General features: G+C 45.9%; 1 protein-coding gene across 1 annotated transcript in view; it reads left to right on the top strand.

Annotated features, from left to right (window-relative positions):
- MRPL16 (mitochondrial ribosomal protein L16) overlaps positions 1-17,668 on the top strand; it is a 100,168-nt gene that overhangs the window by 22,383 nt on the left and 60,117 nt on the right. The gene's annotated exons all lie outside the window — the stretch shown is intronic.

The following is a 17,668-nucleotide window of genomic DNA, read 5'->3' as shown; positions in this document are numbered from 1 at the left end:
CCTCCAACGCTCTGCACATATGCAGTGTTGACGTTATGCCAGCTGCTTCGGAGGTATTATCTGATATCTGCAGTAATTGACAGAACACTGCGCTGATTGTCGAATAATGCCTCCCAATATTCTGCACATGCATAGAGTTTACGTCACGCCACCTGATCAGCAGGAGTGACCTCATTACTGCACAGGCGCAGATTGTCAAGAGGCATTCTCTAACGATCTGCAGTAATAGACAGAACACCAGCACCTGCCCTATCCTTAAAGTGGATCTTCACATCATCTGAGCACCACAAGCCAAAAACGCTATTAAAAATGGATTTTTGTAAAATCTTACCGTAAAATCCTTTTCTCTTAGCTCATTGACAGACGTAGTCCTCGGTGATACACCACCTTCGGGTTATGTTGCCTCCACAGGAGCAGGACTAGACAGGAAATTAAAAAGCTCTGGCCACACCCTAGGGGCAGTCCCAGAGGGTATATCCTCTCTCTCTCTCTGCCTCAGCAAATCAGTTATGTGAAAAAGCAGTCTTTAGAGATTTTAACCCAACTCAAAAAAACAGAGGGGCGGGGACTACGTCTGTCAATGAGCTAAGAGAAAAGGATTTTACGGTAAGATTTTACAAAAATCCATTTTTCTCTAGCGCTCATTGACAGACGTAGTCCTCGGTGATACACCACCTTCGGGACGTCCCAGAGCAGTATCACAACTGAGGGGTGGGAAAATGAAAACAAATCCCAATCTAGAAGGCCCAACCGGTGCCAACTAGAAGTTTACAATGCTCATCCTTAATGATGAGACTCAACAAAAGAGAGAAAAAAAATTTTCTTTTTTTTTTTTTTTTTTTCAAACAGAAAAAACCCTCGAGGTAGACCACCGGTCTCCTCAAATTGCGGCCTGCAAAACCTTGCGGCCAAATGAGGCATCCGCCGATGCCGTCACATCAATTTTATAGAATTTTGTAAAGGTATGTACCGACGACCAGGTGGCCGCCTTACATACCTGGACCACTGACGCCTGATGGCGAAAGGCCCAGGAAGTACTGAGCGCTCGAGTGGAGTGCGCCCTAACAGGGAACGGAGGACTCTGACCCTTAATAGAATAAGCCTGTACCACCGTTTGTCTAATCCATTTGGCAATGGTCGCGGCAGATGCAGGCAAACCCTTTCTGGGCCCATCCGTGATCACAAAAAGTGAATCCGTCTTACGGAATGATTCCGTAGCTTTCAGGTATACCCTGATTGCCCGAACCACATCTAAGGAATGCAACGCATGTTCCCGATGATGCTTGGGCTGAGGACACAAGGAAGGTAGTACAATATCTTCATTCAGATGAAAATCTGAAACCACCTTAGGAAGAAAAGATGGCTTAGGATGAAGTACTACCTTATCCCTATGAATCACTAGGTATGGGGACTGGCATGATAATGCAGCCAGTTCTGACACCCTGCGAGCAGAAGTAATAGCCACCAAGAAGGCCACCTTCTGGGATAAAGTAAGCAAGGGAATCTCCCTGATGTTTTCAAAGGGAGGTTTCTGTAGAACCGACAAAACCAAATTAAGATCCCAGGGCGGTAAGGGCGCGCGGACTGGAGGAGCCAGGTGCCGCACCCCCTGGATGAAATTCCGCACCAAGGATTTGGTAGCTAAAGGCTTCTGAAAGAAGATTGCTAATGCTGAAACTTGACCCTTGATGGTGCTCAAGGCTAGCTTCTGCTCAACCCCTTGTTGCAAAAAGGCCAATATTCGAGACACCGAATAGGTACGTGGAGGAAATCCTAAAGATTCGCACCACGCAATATAAGTCTTCCATGTGTGATAATAGACTTTGCTGGAAGTCGCTTTCCTTGCTTTAATAAGGGTAGGAATGACTGAAGTAGACAAACCTCTGTCCTTCAGTACTTGGGTCTCAATGGCCAGGCCATTAAAACCAGCGACTGTAAAGCACGAAGGTAAATTGGTCCTTGAGACCACAGACACTCCCTGAGACGAAGTTCCCACGGAACGTCTGCGACTAACATGTCCAAGTCGGCCAGGCCGGCTTGAGGAGGCCAGCCTAGAATTTCTAGGACCACTGGCGCTGATTGGATCTGAACCAGGCGTCCCTAGAGCTATCTGGCCCCGACCATCCGAGAAAGTCTGGTCGTTTTCTGTTCCCACACATTTATCAGATACCTGATAGTTATCAGGAAAGGTGATCTTTTCTGGTTGAACCTCAGGGACCGAAGTCACCCGACTAGAGGCTACTTGGCCTATCTGGTCAACCAGATCCGATTCCTGTGAGGTATCGGGACTAATCTTAGGAAAAGATCTTTTCAGGGAATGGTAACTACCGCTTCCTGTGGTACTTAAATGTTGGAAGGGAAGAATCGCACCGGTAGTAGTGGTTGATGCTCGATCTAATGTCCTGAATACCGGTGAAAACGTCCCCCCACCCTGAAACCGGGTGGGGGCGCACCTTCAGGCTGTGTACTCCTTTACTTCGGGTTTGGCTGGGTTGGTCCTCTGCTTGTCCGACCAGCCCTTCTTGAACCCTCCTGGAGGAGTCTTGCCTTTCCCGCTAGTACCAGCCGGGCGCCCTTTATGGGCGGTAAAGAAAGGTCCTCGCTTGTTGCGAGGTCCCTTAGCTTTTGCAGCCTGTGGCAAAAAAGTGCTCTTGCCCCCAGTGGCATCCTTAATGATTTCATCTAGGTTGGCCCCAAATAGACGATTCCCCTGAAAAGGGAGATTGGTCAAGGTCTTTTTGGAACCTAGGTCAGCTGACCAGCATTTTAACCACAGCACACGTCTGAGGATCACTGCTAACTTAGATGCATGCCCTAATAGGGGAGTAGTGTCCAAGGCTGCGTCACAGATAAACCGTAGCCCTTGTATGATCTGTTCCATCAAATCAGATGTCTCCTGGGGAATATCTTTTCCCCTAAGATCTTGGCGTACCATTTTCGCCCATTCTGTAAGTGTCTGGGAAACTAGACCAATAACGATTACTGGTCTAAATGCTGACCCTATCAGAGAAAAGATAGTGCGGGACTCTGCTTCTATCTTTCGATCCACCGGATCCTTAAAGGACGAAGTGTCCTCCACTGGAATAACCGTGGCTTTATTCAGCCTGGAAATAGGCGGATCCACGATTGGTGGTACCGTCCATTTCTTAATGATGGATTCCTCAAACGGATAGCGTCTAGCAATACGCTTGGAAATAGTAAAGGTACGCTTAGAATGCTCCCATTCTCCTTTAATCTGATTACCAAAACATTTAGGTACAGGAAAAGCCTTCGCCGTCTTGATGGGCTTATTAGTACCAAAAGGCATCTCTGTTTCAGTTGCCTCTGCCGGTAAAGCCTCAAGTTTTAAGGTTTCTTGCACTGCCACAACTAGTGCGTCCACCAATGCTTCTTCCTGAATAATAGCAAGAGAAGAAGCGTCCTCCTCACTTTCTGAGGGGGCTTTACCTGGGATAGCAGCCCTTGCAGAGGAACCTGCAACTGCAGTGACCATCTCTGAATCTGAGTCAGAGGTGTCAGATAGTATAGGGGTAGGCGGGGGTCGCTTCCTTGACCCCCGTCCCTGACAGGCCGCCTCCACCCGAGCCACCATAGACTCCAAAATTGCTGTAAATGACTCTATACTCTGTGCACCGGCGGGTCCCGAGGCCCCCTCGAGGGAAACAGGTGGGGGAATATGTGTGGCAGGGTCCATGATAACTCCAGTTACTTCCTGGATAATATAATTCAAAAGCAAAGAAAAAAACTTTTTTTTTTTTTTTTTTCTGACCCCCAGCGCCACAAAAAGCCCCTTAGTGTTACCTGCTAGCTATCGATCGAGAGAGAGAGAGATAGACCCCCAGGCTCACCACTTGATGCTCAGAGTTAAACTGCAACAGCTTACAGCGCTGTCTTGACAAACAGGAAGTCTTTTGGCTGGCTGCCCAGGAAGAAAGGAGGCGGCTCCGCCCCTCTGCACGCCTTCCGGCGCCTCCCCCAAGCTCCACGAGGTGTAGGATCACCTCAAACATGGCCGCCCCCATGCTGGAGACACGAGGCTACGCCAAAATGGCGGCTCGTGCGATCCTGCAAGAAAAAATGGCGGCGGCCTGCTGAATGGCGGTGTGCTGCAGGGCACACAACACTGTCTCTGCCTGGGGATATGGCGTGGTTGGCGGTATCGGCCCTGGCGGACCGCATGGCCGTTCGGGAGGCCTGCTAATAGCTGGAGATCTGATTTGGAAGGCAGTCTACATGTCCGTGGCTTCTGACTGGTAGGTAGCTTATACTTAACCCATAAGATTCCCAGAATGCCACAGATTACATCTTTTAAACATGTATACAATAGATTGTTAGCTCCCAAACCAAGCCTCCTGGCTTTTTGTACACAAAAAATCACACTCAAAGTAGGAGGATCTGTGACATGTTATAGGATAGAAAGGACTCTTTCTTACCATACAGAGAGGGGCCCGCGTTCACCACAAAACCCGTCAGGGAAAAAGGGGGAACATACTACTCACCATACCGGAACCAGGCGGGCACCAACTCCTGACAGTACCCCTCTCCACCGGGGCGGGAGGGCTGTCGACCGATACGAACGCCGTGACTCATGGTCTTTGGCGTTTCAGCGAGACGTTTAACTCGCGGGTTCAGTCCTTTTAATGGGACTTTGTCGCGGCCGACCCAGCGCGGAGTTATGGCCTGCACGCGCTCGTAGGCTGAACTGGGGTGACCACCGGATCTCAACATCCAGCCCGTCGCCCAGTTCAGCTTTCTTGCTTGAAGATCTCACAGGAACACTGGAGAAAAAAAGCTGTCTAAAAATCCTTTAAGAAAAAAATTCTTGCCAGGACCTAAGATCCCAGCAAGGTATCTAGGTCCTTACTCCTAACTAGACAGAAAATAACTGATTTGCTGAGGCAGAGAGAGAGAGGATATACCCTCTGGGACTGCCCCTAGGGTGTGGCCAGAGCTTTTTAATTTCCTGTCTAGTCCTGCTCCTGTGGAGGCAACATAACCCGAAGGTGGTGTATCACCGAGGACTACGTCTGTCAATGAGCGCTAGAGAAATTAATTTTTATTATTCAAAGCAAACTCCCCCATCCTTTCATGTTTCCATGCTTTATTTTGGTGAGGAATCTCTTTGAAAAACTTCCCCCTAGCATTTCTGACCGTGGCCATCTTGAGTAAGGGCAAATGATTCATGTAGCATTTACTTCCTGCCCTTAGCTCAAGTATGCATGCAGGTGAGTGTGCTTATCTGAGAAAACCCCTCCTCCTCTCATTCCCTCCTGAAGACTCCTGGGATTTATGACATCATTTGCCTAGACATGGAAACCAGGAAGTAACTGAAGACATTTATAAAAGGGGTCCATATAGTGAACTTGGTGTTGAGATATTCACTTTAAGATCATCACAGAGGACAAGGGGGGCCCTCTTTATGTCCAGAGGAAGACAGATTTCGTCTCCAAATACGGAAAGGTTTCTTCACCGTAAGAGCTGTGAAAATGTGGAATAGACTCCCTCCAGAGGTGGTTCTGGCAAGCTCAGTAGATTGCTTTAAAAAAGGCCTGGATTCTTTCCTAGGTGTACATAATATAACTGGGTACTAATATTTATAGGTAAAGTTGATCCAGGGAATATCCGATTGCCTCTCGGGGGATCAGGAAGGAATTTTTTTCCCCAGCTGAAGCAAATTGGATCATGCTTTGGTGAGTTTTTTTCGCCTTCCTCTGGATCAACTGCGGGTATAGGATTGTGTATATGGGATGGTATGGTTGCGTTTTCTTTACTGTTTTTTATTGGTTGAGCCAGATGGACTTGTGTCTTTTTCCAACCTAACTATGTATATTTAAAAAGAAAAATTCAAACAAGTAATTATGATAGATATACTTTCCTATCTATTTACTATTGTTAGCAGCATGAGGATTAAAAATAATCAATGTTGATTGGGAGAGTGAAATTCTACTGCAACAATCATGACTCATCTGCTGTCAGCGGCATTCCCCGCTGACAGTAGAATGTTAACAGAAAAAAAGTCAGCATTAAAAAATGTAAAAACAAAAAAACAGCGTGGGGGTCCTCCTCAATCCATACTAGGCCCTTCGGGTCCAGTATGGATTTTGAGGGGGACCCCACGTCAAAATTAAAAACCAAACCCTTACATGAGCATGCAGCCTGCCAGGCCCCCCCGGGGGGGGGGGGACTCTAAACCAAAGCACCTTGTCCCCATGTTGATGAGGACAAGGGCCTCTTCCCCACAACCCTGGCTGGTGGTTGTAGGGGTGCGGGGGGAAACTAATTGGAACTTAGAAGCCCCCTTTAACAAGAGGGGCTCCCAAATCCCAGCACCCCCCCTCTAATAAATGGGTATGGGGTACATAGTTCCCCTATTTATTTACCAAAAAAAAAAATGGGCAGCCCTTGGTGTTAACCGCTTGCCGACCGCCGCACGACTATTTACTGCGGCGGTCAGCCCCTCACAGGCAGAGCGACGTAGTACTACGTCGCTAGCCTGTGAGGGTCTAGGGAGCGAGCGCGTGCCCCCGCGCAGTCACGGACCCGCCCGCGCGTGTGACCGGCGGACCCGATGTCCGCCGGTCACTCCGCGATCGTCGGTGCAGAGGGAGACAGGTAGGCGGCTGATGTAAACAAGCCGCCTGTCATTCTCCCCTGTGTAGAAACAGTGATCATACGGTTCTACTATGTAGGACCGTTGATCACTGTTCCTACACCTCAAGCCACAGCCAATCACAGTTAGAAATACGCCCCTAGGGACACACATAACCCATCCCTCGCAAAAAAATTAACCCCTTCACTGCCAGTGTAATTTTACAGTAACAATGCATATGTATAGCACTGATTACTGTAGAAATGTCACTGGTAACCCCAAAAGTGTCAAAAATGTCAGTCAAGGGTCCGATCTGTCCGCCGCAATGTCGCAGTACTGCAAAAAAAGTCGCAGATCGCCGCCGTTACGCGTTAAAAAAAAAAAAAACAACAAAAATGACAAAAATCTTTCCCTTTGTTAGTAAACGCGATAACTTTTGCGCAAACCAATCAAAATACGCTTTTTGCGATTTTTTTTTTACCAAACAAATGTAGCAGAAAACAAATTGGCCAAAAATGTTAAAAAATTTTGATTTTTACATTTTTTTGGGGGAATTTCTTATAAAAAAATGTGAAAAATATTGTTATTTTTGCAAAATTTACGCTCTTTTTTTGTTTATAGCGCAAAAAGTAAAAATCGCACAGGTGATCAAATACCACCAAAAGAAAGCTCTCCTTGTGGGAAAAAAAGGATGTCAAATTCGTTTAGGTACAGCGTCGCACGACCGCGCAATTGTCCGTTAAAGTCACGTAGTAAAAAAAAAAAAAAAAATCGCAAAAAAAACCCTGGGTAAAATCTTCCGGGGCTTAAGTGGTTAATGTATCTGTTGTTTATAGTTCAATAGATGTGTTATATTTTCTATAAGGAGTATTCCATGCGTATGGATATCTACAGAGCATATCCTAGCCCTAGAAAATCCCAATCCTGGTAAGGTTGTAGTTCGATGTTTTCTCAGACTTTGCTCTGACTCGGATTACCCCTAACCATTTCCTTTAAATTCTAGTTTACAGGGATGTGGCTGGTATATGGTCAGTAATAGTAAGCCAACAACCTTCACTTTTTTTATTTTTTAGCAGAGGTTTCCTGTGACCAGAAATGTATTTTTGCATTTCCTGTGTTGAAAAGGCTGAGAAAGGCTGCTATAGGGGAAGTGTTATTCTACAAACGTGTGAAATTTGAATGACCTATGTAAAATAATAAAGTTTTGCACTCGTTTTGGTACAGCCCTCGTATTTTGGATCTTATGAGAGATGAAAGATATTCCATCTGATCGTTGGAAAATGAATAATGATCCCCAACAGTTTGGTGCCCAGCAATTTAGTCTGGGGGGTTCTTCTGATGGCTTACCCCCAATTAGCTATATATAATTGCAATCAATTATCACCTAAGAACCAACAAGATTTTGTTACATAGTTACATAGTAGGTGAGGTTGAATAAAGACAATAGTCCATCCAGTTCAACCTGTGTAGGTGTGTGTGGCTGTAATCATCTCTCATACCCCTGAATGTTCTGATCCTTGAGATGTACGTCCAAGAGTCTTTTGAAAGCCACCATACTTCCCGCAGAAACCACCTCTTGTGGTAGAGATTTCCACAATCTTGTAGCCCTAACAGTAAAGAACCCCCCACGTTGCCTGAGGTTAAAAGGCTTCTCCTCTAATCGCATTGTATGCCCTCTTATCCTCATGCAATCCCTTCGAATGAACAGCTTTTTTTCTAAGCTGAGATCCCCATTGAGATATTTATAAATTGCTATCATGTCCCCCCTCAGGCGTCTCTTCTCCAGGGAGAATAAATCAAGCAATTGCAGACGCTCTTCATAATTAAAGTGGAGTTCCACCCTATTTTTATACTTACCTCCATCTTCTCGCTCCGGGTCACCTGAAAAAGAAATGGATAATCGCATATTTTTTTTTTTTTTTACTTACCTCGTAGCGAAGAAAAAATACTTACCTTACTTCCTTCTTCCTCGGCCGCGGCCCGTCGTCACTTCCTGGCTCTGCAATGATTCCTGGGAGCTGAACGTCATAGCTCCCAGGAATCATTGCGCCTGCACCGGCCCCGACGTCAGTTCCGGGTCGCGCGCGTCATCCCCTTCTAAACAGCTTCTGGGCATGCCCAGAAGCTGTAGAGGGATGAGGTGCGCGACCCGGAAGTGACGTCGGGGCCGGCGCAGAGCATCGTGGGACCAAAGAAGGCGGAAGAAGACGCCGAAGGGGATCTCGCTGGCTTCAAGCTGCCCACATCTGAGATGGCAGCGCTGGACAAGACGTTTGCAAGGTAAGTATTTGTCCTAACAGGTAAGTGCAACCCGGGACAGATCAGAGGCTAGCCATTGTGGAATGTACTAGCCCTGACTGTCCCGGGGGTATTAAAAAAAAAAAAAAAAATCCAGGGTGGAACTCCGCTTTAAGGTCCTCCAATCCCCTAATCAGTTTAGTTGCCCTTCTCTGGACTCTCTCCAGCTCCAACACATCCCCACATTGTTAGGTAGCCTTAGTGCCGGTTCACACTAATACAACTTGGTCAGCCTGACAAGTCGCACACCGTCGCGGTCCATTGTGTAGTAAAGGACCGGTTCTAATAGGAGCGGACACAAGTCGCTCCGACTTAGAAAAAGGGTCCTGTACTACTTCGGGGCGACCTGGAGCGACTTGCATTGACATTCATTATATGAAGTCCGTGCAAGTCGCGGTGCACGCGACTTCACAGGTCGCCCCGAAAGTCGTGCCGCTTCAGTGTGAACCGGCACTTACGGGGGTTCCTGTCAGAGACTTATCAGCAGCAAGGTCCTTGGATGTACCGGCCCTGCAAAGCCTATTCAGATTATGGATTATAAACATATTTTTACTTTCTATGTCTATCACAGCCTTTCTCGAATTTTGCAACTCCGAGGAACCCTTAAAAAAACTTTCCAGTCTCAGGGAACCCCTACTAATAATGACTTTATCTACAACTCATGATACATTAGTGTGATGGTCAGTGGGAAGAATGCTCCTAACTCTTGTAGTCATTGGGAAGAATTACCCCCCTTCCAGATAGCTAAAATGGGAATGGTCAGAACTTTGGTTAGTTATCTAATGCTGTCTTTTCCTGAGATTACCCTTCACTTCTTGTGTGGTCACCAGAAATGGAATTGAAAGTCTTCCCGGGAGGGATAAAGACAGGAATAAAAACCTGACAGGGGTTCTGACTTTTCCTCTACCTATTAAACCAGTCTTTCCTTAACCCTTTTACTCCAAAGGAACCCTTGCAATAATTTTCAGGTCTCATAGAACCCCTGCTAAGATTAGTCTATTAGTGGTCATTAACCACTTGTCGACCGCCGCAAGTACATATACTGCGGCGGTTAGCCCCTCCTGGGCGAAGTGACATATCGCTACGTCGCTCGCCCACGAGAGTCTAGGGGGCGAGCACCCGCGCTCCCGCCCCGCTCATTTAGTAACATCCCCGCGCGAGTGACCGGCGGCTCCGATGTCCGCCGGCCACTCGCGATCTCCCGCTGGAGAGGGGGAAAGGCAGGCGGCTGATGTAAACAAAGCCGCCTGTCATTCTCCCTGGTGTAACTGCAGAGACTATATGATCCTGCTATGTAGGATCGTATGTCTCTGTGGTTACATCAAAAGCCACGCCCCCTGACAGAAGCACACCCCTAGGGACACACTTAACCCCTTGATCACTAATAAAGTTAACCCCTTCCCTGCCAGTGTCATTATTACAGTAACAGTGCATATATATAGCACTGATTACTGTACTAATGTCACTGGTACCCCCAAAAGTGTCAAAAATGTCAGTCAGGGGTCCAATCTGTCCGCCGCAATGTCGCAGTCCCGCAAAAAAAATCGCAGATCGCTGCCATTACTCGTTAAAAAAAAAAAACAACGAAAATGACATAAATCTTTCCCGTAGTTAGTAAACGCAATCACTTTTGCGCAAACCAATCAAAATACGCTTATTGCGATTTTTTTTTACCAAAAATATGTAGCACAAAACAAATTGGCCTAAAATGTTAAAAAAATTGTGATTTGTACATTTTTTTTGAGAATTTCATATAAAAAAAATGTGAAAAATATTGTTATTTTTTCAAAATTGTCGCTATTTTTTTGTTTATAGCGCAAAAAGTAAAAATCGCACAGGTGATCATATACCACCAAAAGAAAGCTCTGTTTGTGGGGAAAAAAAAGGACATCAATTTCATTTGGGTACAGCGTCGCACGACCGGGCAATTGTCCGTTAAAATCACGCAGTGCCGATTTGCAAAATAGGCCCTGGTCTTTGAGCAGCCAAATCCTCCGTGGCTAAAGTGGTTAAGAAAATGACCCTAAGGCTCGGTTCACACTTGCGCAATGCGGGAACGATGCGAATATGCAGCGTGTTCCCACATCGCATCCGCACATCTGGCAGTTCACACTGCCATATGCGATACGCAGGGGGTGTCAATTTGAAGTTAACGACACCCCCAGTTTGATTGCATATCGCAGTGCAAGTACGCACAGAATCGGATCGCACAAGTGTGAACCACTGTGCGATCCGATTTTGAAGCGGCTCAAAAAATGCCTCCTGTGCGTCTTTGGTGCGGATGCAGTGCGAATTCAGCCATACAAAGTGTATGGCTGAAACTCGCACCGCACATGAGATCGCATGTAATGAAGGAGCAGTGCGCTCCGAATTACATGCGATCTCCGCAGCCGCACAAGTGTGAACCGGCACTTACATTAGTGGTAGCTGGTAGGAAAACTTCTCGTAGTTAGAATGCCACCATTAGAGTCATGACTCTGCCAAGTGGTGTTGGATCTGCAACTATGGAGGCATCATCACATGGAAGGTCAACTAGCCACAGCTCAAGAAAACCCCTAACCACCTCTGGAGAAACCCTAGGGTTCCACAGAACCCTGGTTAGGAATTGTTGTATTAAAGTGGTTGTAAACCCTTACATATGTCCAGTGAAGTGAAGGTGATATACAGAGTATAAACAAATCCTCTTACATACGTTGTACCTGTTTATCTGCACTGTCTTTCCCCTACATCCATTCAAAGTGCTGAATTTACACAAGATCTCTCAGCTCCAAAAAGCAGGGGGCAGAGACCTGAAGTTACATCAGCGAGGAGAGCTCAGAGAGCTGATTGGAGGGAAGGGACACTCCCTCTTCACATAGCACACATAAACAAAGCTGAGGCTGTCAATCAGCTGGAACTCCCTCCCCTGTCACCATTTTTCTCTTGGTGTCAGAAAAACTTGTCAGAAGTGACGCAAGCTTGTAGCAGAGAGAGATGGCACTTAGTGCTCTGGACTGAGACAAGTCGACACTATAGAGGGATATGCTTTGTGAGTCCCCGTTCATACTGGGGCGACCTGTGAGGCGACCTGGTCGCCTCACAGGTCGCCTTCCATAGGGAAGCTGCGGACCCGTTCTAATAGGAGCGACACAAGTCGCTCCGACTTAGAAAAAGGGTCCGGAGCTTCTTTGGGGCGACCGTCATAGACTTCAATGTTATGAAGTCTGTGCCGGCCGCTCCGAGGTCGTGGGGCGAGCAGCGCGCCGCGACCTCGGAGGTCGCCCCGGGAAGTAGCGTCGCTGCTATGTGAACGGGGCCTTATTATTTCATGTTTACAACCACTTTAAACAAACAAAAAACCGCTGTACACTGCAGATATACAAGATGAGATAAGTGACTTCAGCATGATACAGACATGGATTTAGGCTGCGGACATACAATGGGAGATTGTTAGATGCAGAAAATGTATTATAGGAGATGGTTAGGACCTTCAGACATACTACTGGTAAAGGACTATAGTATGCTACAACTATGGTTGTGTACTGCAGATGTGCTACTGTGGACTGTCAGAGACTGGGGATATACCGTATATACTCGAGTATAAGCCGAGATTTTCAGCATGTTTTTTCATGCTGAAAATGCCCCCCTCGGCTTATACTTGAGTCACTGTCTTTTTAAAAATGGCGCCGACGTGTCACCGCGCATGTGCCGCATGCCCGGGAATAGCCGAACGTGTACGGGCTTTCCCAAGCATCGGCGGCGCATTCGTGGCGACGTATTAGCGCCGGGCGGCGCGATTTTTAAATCGAAGGCACCTCACCGAAAGGTAAGTTAGACTCATCCGCAGCCCCCGCATTTCCTCATGCAGTGCTGTGGGCATGGTACAAGACATTCTCCTGTACCATGCCCGCAGCACTGCATCTCCTGTGCCATGCCTATACCTACTGTGCCATGCCTGTACTATGCCTATACCATCACCTGTGCTATGCCTACACCATCTCCTGTACCATCACTTGTGCCATGCCTGTACCATGACCTGTGCCATGCCTGTAACATCACCTGTGCCATGCCTGTATGACGCCTGGACCATCACCTGTGCCATGCCCTTACCATGACCTGTGCCATGCCTGTACCATGACCTGCGCCATCTCCTGTACCATGACCTGCGCCATCTCCTGTACCTTGCCCGCAGCCCCTGTTTTGTGTCTCGTGGTGGTCCAGTAGCTGCTGCATTTTCCACCCTAGGCTTATACTCGAGTCAAAAAGTTTCACCACTTTTTTGTGGTAAAATTAGGGGCCTCGGCTTATATTCGGGTCGATTTGTACTCGAGTATATACAGTACCACAGAAGATGGGAAGAAACTGAAATGATACAAGTATGGTTTTTTCAAATGCTACTTGAGATTGCCAGAGACTGAGACATGATAGAAGTGGTTGATCACGGGGTACATGCTTCAATTGATGGTAAGAGATTGGAGACATGTCACACGAGACTGTTACAACCACACTGTTGTCACAACTTCTTGGCAAATCAGCACTTCCTGTTTGTGGTCCCTACAGTTTTCCTAATGCCCCGTACACACGTACCGATTGTCGGCCGTAAAGATTCGGCAGACAACCGATCGGCCGATTGTAGGCTTGTTAGTATGATGCTTCCGACAGCCGACAGCGCATTTTCGGCCGAACAGAATCTGTCGTGCAAGCATTAAAATTTTTGTTGGCCAACACCAGAACGGCCGATTGTTCGCCACTCAGTACAGATTTCGGCCGACAGACAGCAGATTAGCAAGACTGGGCATGCTCAGAAAAGAAAAAACACAAGGAAAGTTAACCATCACATGACATCACTTCTGGAGTCGGCTGTTGTTGGCCCACAAAATTTGTGTGCAGTCTTTTGCACTTTTCAACAGACAAGACAGCCTTCGGACAAAAGACGGCCGATCGTTCGGTACGTGTGTATGGGGCTTGAGTAAAATAAATAATCCAAATCCATGTAATCAACCCTGTAGGCCAAAATGGGGCTACAGAGAGCCCCAAATTAGCACAGAGTGAGGGAGAAGGGGTTTCCTGGCTTTCCTACACCACACATGACATGGGGGAACTCTGCACCTAATATTAGGTGACATTTAGTTTAGGATTAACCACTTGCCGACCGCCGCAAGTACATATACTGCGGCGGTCAGCCCCTCACAGGCAAAGTGACGTACCGGTACGTCACTAGCCTGTGAGGCTCTGGGGAGCGAGCGTGAAAAACAAAAATGACAAAAATCTTTCCCTTTGTTAGTAAACGCGATAACTTTTGCGCAAACCAATCAAAATACGCTTTTTGCGATTTTTTTTTTTACCAAACATATGTAGCATAAACAAACTGGCCAAAATTTAAAAAAAATTAGATTTTTACATTTTTTTTGGGGGAATTTCATATAAAAAAATGTGAAAAATATTGTCATTTTTGCAAAATTGACGCTTTTTTTTGTTTATAGCGCATAATCAAAAAAATCGCAGAGGTGATCAAATACCACCAAAAGAAAGCTCTGTTTGTGGGAAAAAAAGGACGTCAAATTTGTTTAGGATCAGCGTCGCACGACCGCGCAATTGTCCGTTAAAGTCGCACAGCGCCGAATCGCAAAAAGTGGCCCAGACGTAAGACAGCAAAATCCTCCGGTGGTAAAGTGGTTAAACCTTATCTCGGTTTTTATACACTCGTTGTAACCTTACCTGTCTGCTTATAAAAGTTTTCAATAAATTGTTTATTAAAAAAAAAAAAACAGAATACCTGGGCGGGGAAAACACTGACCTCTGTTTGCTGTGGTCAAAATAAGGGGCCAAATGCAGTCCTTGGGCCACCAGTTAGGTACCATGGTACTGGATTGTCCGTTGTAATCCTCATATAAAATAAATTAAAAATGTCAAGGTAGCTACACCTCTTAATAGGTAATAAAACCTTAAACAAAATGCAACAGTTTAATGGCGCAAAGAAACTAGACGTGAGGGGGAGAGAAATGGGAAGGGGAGGAAAGGGGGAGTCTTCTGGTGATAGTCCAGTGATACAGCCAACTGGATAAGTCCAATATTAAAAGTCTGATATAATATAGTCACTCCTGAAATGGCTGCAGCTCCTCCGAATCAGAGTATTGGATAGGTCCTCTGTGCTCGTATACTGAAAAAAGAGTGCCGGTTCACACTACCGCGGCACGACTTGGGGGGGCGACCTGTGAAGTCACGTGCACCGCGACTTTGGCGCGACTTGCACGGACTTCATAAAATGAATGTCTATGCCAGACATGGGAGTAAGTCACACATGTGCAAGTCACAAGCAAGTCTCAAGTCTTAACCTTCAAGTCTCAAGCAAGTCCCAAGTTACTGTGGCGAAAAGCAAGCAAGTCAAGTCGAGTCCCTGCTAGAAGTCAAGCAAGTCATTTATTTTTGTCAAGTCACAAATCAAGTCAAAATACTGATCTACCCCAATTTTCACCTTTAAATCCGTTAAAAGTCAGTGGTCAGGAAAGGTTTTGCTTTATTTTCAACACTAACAACACTGCTTAGCGCTTTTTTCTTGGCATATTAACCACTTTACTACCAGTCACGTAACCTCTACGTCATCAGACTTTGCGGGGTTATACCGGGATGATGCCTCTAGCTAGAGGCATCATCCCGGTACCGTTGTTTGAAGCCGACGGTCGGCTTTCCGTCGGTAACGATCGATGCGGCTCGGGAGCCGCTCGATCGTTACCCGGGGGGGCGGGAGGGGACGTCCCCCCCCTCCCGCCGCCTTCCGCGGCTTTGCTCGGGGCTACCGTCCCACCGGGAGCCCCGAGCACCCAGCCGGCACGTCCGCCGGCTGGATGGAGTCCCGATGAATGCCGGAAACGGCATCGATCGGGTCTCCGATGACGTAACCCGGAGGCGGCGTCCATGACGTCACGTCCGGGTTACTGTGCTGCAAAAGGCGGCAGATTTGAAAAACGGCTGTATGCAAAAATGCCGTTTTCGGCGTTTTGCATACAGGGAAGTGTAGTGGAGGGGTCTAGGGTCTTTTAGACCCTCGATCCCTCCATAAAGAGTACCTGTCACGACATATTGCTGTCACCAGGGATGTTTACATTGCTTGTGACAGCAATAAAAGTGATCAGATTTTTTTTTTTTTTAAAAACCTGTAATAAAGTTTAAAAAAAAAGAAAAAATAAATAGGAAAAAAAAAAAAAAAAAAAATGTAGCCGTCCCCGTCACCGTTAGCTCGCGCACAAAAAAAAACGTATACGCAAGTCGAGCCGCAAATGAAATCGCTGTTCAAACCACACATGTGAGGTATCGCCGCGATCGCCAGAGCGTGGGCAATAATTAAAAAAAAAGAGCTACACTCTAACTCTAAACTGGTAACCGTTAAATAAATTTAAAGCGTCGCAGATTGAGATCTCTATTGACCGTAGTTTGTCGCCATCCCACGGGGGGGCGCAATTTTAAACCGTAACATGTTTGGTATCTATTTACTCGGCGTGACATCATCTTTCACAATATACAAAAAAAATGGGCTAACTTTACTGTTTAGTATTTTTTAAATGCAGTGAAATGTGATTTTTCAAATTTTTTCCAAAAAAATGGCGTTTTAAAGACCGCTGCGCAAATACCGCGTGACAAAAAATTTTGCAATGACCGACATTTTATTCTCCAGAGTCTTTGCTAAAAAAATATATATAATGTTTGGGGGTTCTAAGTAGTTTTCTAGGAAAAAATACTGGTTTTAACTTGTGAACAAAAAGTGTCCGAAATAGGGCTGGAGCTAAAGTGGTTAAAGAAACACTTTGAATGCCCAAACAGCTCAAAATCCTTCCTCCGGTCAGGTGTTTTAAGTGACTGTGGTGTCAGTAACATAACAGGCACATTTATTTTGCTTTAACACATCTTGAGAAAATGCAAATATTTAATAACTTAAAAAAGTAAAGTAATTTCGAGTCATATGTCGCAAGTCAAAGTCAAGTCTCAAGTCATGAATACCAAGTCAAAGTCAAGTCTCAAGTCATGAATACCAAGTCAAAGTCAAGTCTCAAGTCATGAATACCAAGTCAAAGTCAAGTCTCAAGTCACGAATACCAAGTCAAAGTCAAGTCTCAAGTCACGAATACCAAGTCAAAGTCAAGTCTCAAGTCACGAATACCAAGTCAAAGTCAAGTCTCAAGTCATGAATACCAAGTCAAAGTCAAGTCTCAAGTCATGAATACCAAGTCAAAGTCAAGTCTCAAGTCATGAATACCAAGTCAAAGTCAAGTCTCAAGTCATGAATACCAAGTCAAAGTCAAGTCTCAAGTCATGAATACCAAGTCAAAGTCAAGTCTCAAGTCATGAATACCAAGTCAAAGTCAAGTCTCAAGTCACGAATACCAAGTCAAAGTCAAGTCTCAAGTCACGAATACCAAGTCAAAGTCAAGTCTCAAGTCACGAATACCAAGTCAAAGTCAAGTCTCAAGTCACGAATACCAAGTCAAAGTCAAGTCTCAAGTCATGAATACCAAGTCAAAGTCAAGTCTCAAGTCATGAATACCAAGTCAAAGTCAAGTCTCAAGTCATGAATACCAAGTCAAAGTCAAGTCTCAAGTCATGAATACCAAGTCAAAGTCAAGTCTCAAGTCATGAATACCAAGTCAAAGTCAAGTCTCAAGTCATGAATACCAAGTCAAAGTCAAGTCTCAAGTCATGAATACCAAGTCAAAGTCAAGTCTCAAGTCATGAATACCAAGTCAAAGTCAAGTCTCAAGTCATGAATACCAAGTCAAAGTCAAGTCTCAAGTCATGAATACCAAGTCA

Source organism: Pelophylax lessonae (assembly GCF_965119305.1).
Source record: "Pelophylax lessonae genome assembly, chromosome: 9".
Taxonomy (NCBI): Eukaryota; Metazoa; Chordata; class Amphibia; order Anura; family Ranidae; genus Pelophylax; species Pelophylax lessonae.
Note: the sequence above shows the minus strand (reverse complement) of the source record. Positions and strands in the feature narration are given on the sequence as shown.